A 6,929-nucleotide genomic window follows, 5' to 3' on the forward strand; every position below is an offset into this window, starting at 1 on the left:
TCCGGGATGAGATCTAATGGCAGCCCAATCCCAATTCACTTTATTGATTTAAAAGGGTTTTAGCCACCCATCTGAAGTCAGCACTAAAGCAAGTTAATCTGCATACTAATTAATGTCCTTAATCAGACATTTTGGAAAAGATGGAGAATTCATTTCTGATCATTTCTGCGCCCTCAGATTTCTAACTCCCACTAAATTGCTGTGCATTTTACTCACTATTTGCACATTGTAGAGAGCTGTTAGCTTGAGAGAAGTCCACTCTTATGACACATACACATGATGAATTTGATTATGCCACATCTAACTGAAAAATAAAGTGAGTTACACAGTCCCCAGGTGCCGGCCTAATTAAGTTATCAGGCACCTTTAGGACATGTGGTCTGGTTGTGAGCCAACAAATGCATCTAGTCCAAATGACGACTCTTTGTTGCTTTCTTGGACCTCAACAGGCTGCCAGTCAGCTTGTGATGAAAACAGAATGGCATTATGGCTTATATCAGCTCTATATTGTATGCATTTAAAGATCGTTTATGCAGTGATGCTTGTAACATTGTTTTAACCTTAACTAAACAGCTTGGCATGTACCATAAAAGCATTATGTCTGTGACGCAGCTGTACCGTTACTTAATGAGTGTGTGTGTGATTGGCTGCTTACAGTTGGTTTGGTTTTAAAGCAGTGGATTATGACATATAGGGCTGAGTAAAATGATCCCTTTTCCGATTAATCTCAATTGTCATTCAATCCCAATAGCGATTCTAATAGTCCTTGGATCGATCTTTCAATTTTTTACTGGCTCTGTGATGACACATAGGGCTTCACGTCACTGTGTTCTGCTTTAACTCATCGACTACATAGTTTAGAGCATGTTGTTAATTTTTCAAATGAAGGTTTTCATAATGTACAAAGGTAAAACTTTCTAGAATCAAAGTTTGAGAGCATTTTGATTTTTGAGTTGAGTTGATTGAAAGAGTTTTTTGTTGATTGAGTTGCGGCAGGCCTGGAGTACAATGATTCACAAACATATGACTCGTTTGAGACAATTCTTTTTAGTTATTTAGAAACATACAGCAAGGCCAGTGTAACCAGATTCCGGAATTGAATCAATTGAAACAAGAGCATGCTATTCAGAAATGAGAGCATGTGAATCTTTATGTTAAATTGCAATCATACAATGGGAATGAGTGGTATGATTCATGAACAAATGACTCTTATAAGCCAACTCTTTTTAGTTCATCAGAAACATTCATCGCAACCAGTGCAGCCTGATCGAATCAGGATCAAATCAAATCAAATGGAGTCTAAACGAGAGCATGTGAAACTTTTTATTGACTTGCAATTATACAACACTACTGTAGTAGTTCAGTTCACAAGTGACTCTTATGTGTTTTTAAGTGAATCAGGTTTTAGTGAATTTTACAATCAAATCAGCAAAATACAGTGTGACCAGTGTAGCCGAATTCAGGAATCAAATCGAATCAAATGTAGTCAAAACGAGAGCGCATGAATCAGAAACAAGTGCATGTGAAACTTTTTATTGACTTGTAGTCATACAATGGTAGTGGAGTGGTTTAATTCACAAACAATTAATACTTGTGAGCCGATTCTTTTTAGTGAATCAGTTTTTTGTGCCTTTTGCGATCAAATCAAATGGTGTTGAGATGAAAGCATGTGGATCAGAATCAGTTGAATAAGGAAACTTGTCTGTGTTCATCCGTTTATGACACTGCACGTTTTTATTTAATTGGACTGCACTACATGAATGCATTTGCCATGGTGCTCCATGTCAGTCCTGCTCTATTATTTTTGAAATCACAGCTTTAGCCATAGAGACTGTGAAGTGCCAGTGTGAGTTTGAAAAACAACAAGTGAGCCGAGAGGAAAGGCCAGGCAGTACCTGCAAAACCCCTGACAGACATCCATGGAATCTGTCTCTGAAGCAAATAATTCAAAATGCTGTTTTGTCTTTTTGTCTCCAGGCTTCATATGTTTTCATGCTCACAGTATGTCCTTAAGACAGGCACTCCCTCACTTCAGCAAACAGACCGTCCATGAGCATCTGCCGTATTATGTTCAGACAGCCTTAAACTCGCAATGTAATGTTCAAAGCGTGACCAAAGACTATTGACGCTGCTACACGCTCATATTGCGTAAAACAAATGGTTGAAACATTCCTGAAATGAGCAAACAATCTTCATATGTCTTTGTGTAGTTATCAGAACTGCAGGCGGGAAGATTAAAGTATGTTTATGCGAGGCTTGCTTGATCAGTATTCAAGAAGTATATTCATTGGTAACTACAGGTTTCAAAGCCGTAGAAACAAAAGAGCAGCTCTTACCAAGGTTGACTTTTCCAGAGGCTGTTCTTTGTTCCCAAACAACATCCAAATAGAAAAAGTGAAAGCAATTTTTTATTCTCTTTCTTGAAAAAAAAAGACCCTTGGAAGCTTGTTCTATTTTTACAAACCTACAATTGGAAAAGTACAACCCTAAATTGCTTACTTGCTTTGCTTTAAAAAATAAAATATCACTCATGTTTGAGCAAAATCAACTAGCCTCACAGTATTTTCTATAATTAACCAGATGAATCAATCCCCCCCCCCACCACCACCACCAAAAAAAAACCCTGTTGAATAGAATTTACATGCCTCAATCCCCCATCTTGCAAACTGGTTCTGAGTGCTCAGTTGTGGAGGATGAAGCAGACTACAATGCATACAATCTCTTTTAAATAAAATACTGTTTACCAGCAGTCTAGCTAACACAAATGTTTCCAACATTGCATTTTGGTTGCAGTATAATGTTTTTAAAATGTTAAAGAAACCAGTTTTGTGGTTTAAAAAAGTAATGTAACCAAATCATGTGATGACATGCAGTTGACTTATGAGAATGACCAGAAATATGCAGTACTACACCGCGATTTTGTAGCAGTTTAGCCACAAATATGAAATGTAGCATTCCATCACTTGCTCACCAATGGATCCTCTGCAGTGAATGGGTGCCGTCAGAATGAGAGTCCAAACAGCTGATAAAAACAATACAATAATCCACAAGTAATCCACACCACTCCAGTCCGTCAATTAACGTCTTGTGAAGTGAAAAGCTGTGTGATTGTAAGAAACTAATCCATCATTAAGACATTTTAACTTTTAGCCATTGCTTCTGATAATCCATTAATAACTCATTTCCCATTGTGAAAAAAGTCTCCTGTTATCCTCTCACATCAAAATCCACTCACATATCTGTTTAGAACTGTTTTCACTTGATCTGTGCACATTTCTCTCCTGATTCAGACGAGACTACTTTTTCACTGGAAAAAAACAATATTATGGATATGATGGATGCATTTAAAACAAACACGCAACTTTTCACTTCACAAGATGTTAACTGATGAACAGAAGTCGCGTGGATTATTGTGATTTTTTTTTTTTTTATCAGCTGGACTCATTCACTGCAGAGGATCCATTGCTGAGCAAGTGATGTAATGCTACATTTCTCCAAATCTGTTCCGATAAAGAAACAAACTTGTATACATCTTAGATGCCTTAAGGATGAGTAAATTTTCTATAAATTTTCATTTTTTTGGAAGAACTATACCTTAAAGTAGACTCAAAACATCAGTATAAAAACATAATTTTTTACTACAGCAATAAAACTACTCCAAGCTGCAATATTTGTGGATGTTTTATCTAGGTTTTAAAATTTTACTTAACTGGGACACTTCAAAAATGTAGTGAAAATACTTTTTTGCATTATAAAAAAAAAAAAAATGCATGTTGTGAAAAGTTTGAGATCACGTTTTTGTCCTAATACAACAAATATCTGGGCTATTTTAACATCATAAATGTGTTTTCACAATGTTGCAGAAACATTGTTATGACATATGTATGTCCCACTAGTCTTATTAGTCCTGGGCAAAAGAAGCACAGATAGTGAATTTGCCCCAGAGTCAGGTAGGAAGAATGGGTGAGCTGAATGTGGCCGACTCAGGCAGTATTTCCAGAATGTGCATTTGGGGAATAAGGAACACGCTGACAGATTGACATCAAGTAAAAAAGTTTCCAAATGAAGTATATTCGTGCAGCAGCATGTTCAGCAGAGAATCTGATGGCAATAAACCTGAAGGCAGGAGCCTGTGACAGTCACAGCACATAGAATGTAAATTTAGCTGCAGTACAGACCTACATAGATTGAATGCAGCAGTGCAGCGATGGGGGCGGGGGGCAGCTCCCTCTCCAATATGTCCTCAGACCTTTATTTACAACATCTCTGTAGTTAGCGCTCAGAATTTGCAGTCTCTCACTCCGACAGCCTTGGCCACGAAACTAATGCGAGCGAAGATATTGAATAATTTGGAGTGAGTCCTTGGTATCGATAGCAGGGTCACCAGAAAAGCTGTTCAGTGAATTGCATTCATCTTGGCCTGCCGTATACCACAATTCATCATGATGCGAGGCACGATATGGCTTGCAACTGAAGCCTGTCCCAGACCAAATGAAGTCATAAAATACACACCTCGGTGTTGAGGAAGCGCCCTCCCTTTTTTCTTCTTCCTGGACGCACTGTCTTCTGAGGAAACATGTTCTTTCCTTCCCCCATTCTGTCTCCTTCCGTTCTTAATAGAGCACAGCAAGACTTGTCAGCATGGTTTTTATGAGTTCACGATGTGGTCATATATCCAGAACTTCATAAAAGATACATGGGAGAATTTCCTCGAAATTACTAGCTTTTTTTTGTGGGTTGTTTTAACCCCCAATTCACGAAAGGAATTATGCATATCAGGCAAACATGCACACAAAATTAGTGCTGAATGTAATTTGAACGGCATAGTTCTCCATCTTTTGGGTTGGAGGTGAAGAATGTAGTAGACTAGCATTATCTGTCTTGCTTTTCTAGGACTGTAGCATCTCTCCACCACTGCAATCCAGACACCTGAATCAGCTGTTTGAAATACCAAAAGTGCATGTGAATACACAGTGCATGTATATAGATGCCTGTTACAGCGTTTTTCCACAATCATTTGATTGATTTCTTTAAATGCAATTCTTTGTATACAACAGTTTGTTAGATAGTTAATTCCATTGTCTGATCTGATGTTGGGACTTCTCGGTTTGTGAGTTAGTGATGTTGATCTGACTCTTTCTGAATTGTACAGCGTTACGCCAGTAGGTGGCAACAACTGATTGTCTTATATGAATGAATCACTGAATTAACTAATTAGTTCAAAAACACAGACTCATTCAGAAATGAAAGAACAAGTGGGTTTTTGGGAGAGTCCCTGAACCATTCACTCAATCCATTTATTCAAAAATGCTGATTCATTCACAAACGCATGTGTAGATAACGCACTAATGTGCAGTGAAAAATCTGACCACTTGGCAAAATGCAAAGAACTTTTTACAATATATTTAAATAGAAAAGATTTATTTTAAATTGTAATAATATTTTACAGTATTTTTTATCAAATAAATGCAGCCTTGGCGAGCATAAGATAATTATTTGAAAAACATAAAAAAAATTGTAGACACCAAACTTTTGCATGCATGCAACAAATTTTGCATGCTCAATGTCCAGTGTGATCATGGCTTAATATGCATTTGTTTTGCACTAAAACATCACGTTTTTTGGCGAAATTCTCAGCAAACATTTTTATTTGCAGGTAAGTCATGGGAAATGTCTCAAAGGGAATCCTCCACTAAACTATCTAGGACATCACCTTACTAATGCAGGATTACTCATTATGACTAAATGCCTTTGTATCCTCCGACATGTCAGAGCTGTAACACTCAGAGTCATGAACGGACTTTGAAACCCAGATTCGCCTGCATTACGCTTCCTACATCTGACCTTCCACATGCACTTTGTGACCACAAGACATGCCGAATTTTTAATCAAGAGGCAGCTTGTGTTGCAGGCAGTTGAAATCCATCATTCTCAAACTGATATTGATGTGAACGTCAAGACCAGTGAGAGACCATCACAGAGAGCTGAACTGCAGATCGCACAACAAAGCACTCAGTGTAATTAGCAGGGAGCCCTTGCCTCCATCCTATGAAATCACGTTGATGAAAACAGGAGTGACGGTGCAGTGAATCTGAAGCACGACACAGCTGAGATTCGTTTCATGTTGTAATAGTACTGCAGCCCGAACACTGATCAAACACAAGCTGGTTTATAATCTCAACAAGGGAACTTGTTAGTAATATTTACTGTTTGGCCGTATGGGAAGATTTTTTCCACTGAAGTCCACTAATTTCATTATTATTTTATATACATGGAGCAATAGATCTTAGTCAGAGTAGATTTCATATGTAATTTCATGTAATGAAAACAAGGCTGCAGAGATATACAGTCTTTTCAGGTTGTATTGTAGCGGCATGTTTAATTTTCACAGCCCATGTTTTCTAGAGGCAAGACACTACAGGCAAAAAAAATAATAATTTTCATGCAATTGTTTGGGCCATTTGGCTTTTCATGTTGCTTTTCAAGTTGCTTCAGGCTAGTGGAAAGAAAACATCAAAAATACACTTTTAAGTGTTTATGTTATTGCACTTTATCTGTTTGCATCTGTAGATTTCAATTACAATACATGAAAATTCGTTTTTTTCTTCTTCTGCATGAGCCAGAAATCTCCACTTCAGTGGTACTTTCCTATACCAAACTTTCCAGTTTTATTCATATCTGAAGATTTTTACTGAAAATTGTGTTCGTATATAATTTGTCTGATTTTATACAGCATTCTATTCATATTTTTATGAACCTGGCTTTATCCAATGTTAATACTTTTGTAATAATTTATGAAAATGCATAGTTCATGCATCATTCAGATATTCAAACATAATATTTATGAAAATTTTAATACAAATGTGTGCATTTCATAATGTAATCAATCAGCTAGGCAAGTATGGTGAACCCGTTAGTTCCTTTTTTTT

Source organism: Sinocyclocheilus rhinocerous, unplaced genomic scaffold (assembly GCF_001515625.1).
Source record: "Sinocyclocheilus rhinocerous isolate Xijiao unplaced genomic scaffold, SAMN03320098_v1.1 scaffold1054, whole genome shotgun sequence".
NCBI lineage: Eukaryota > Metazoa > Chordata > Actinopteri > Cypriniformes > Cyprinidae > Sinocyclocheilus > Sinocyclocheilus rhinocerous.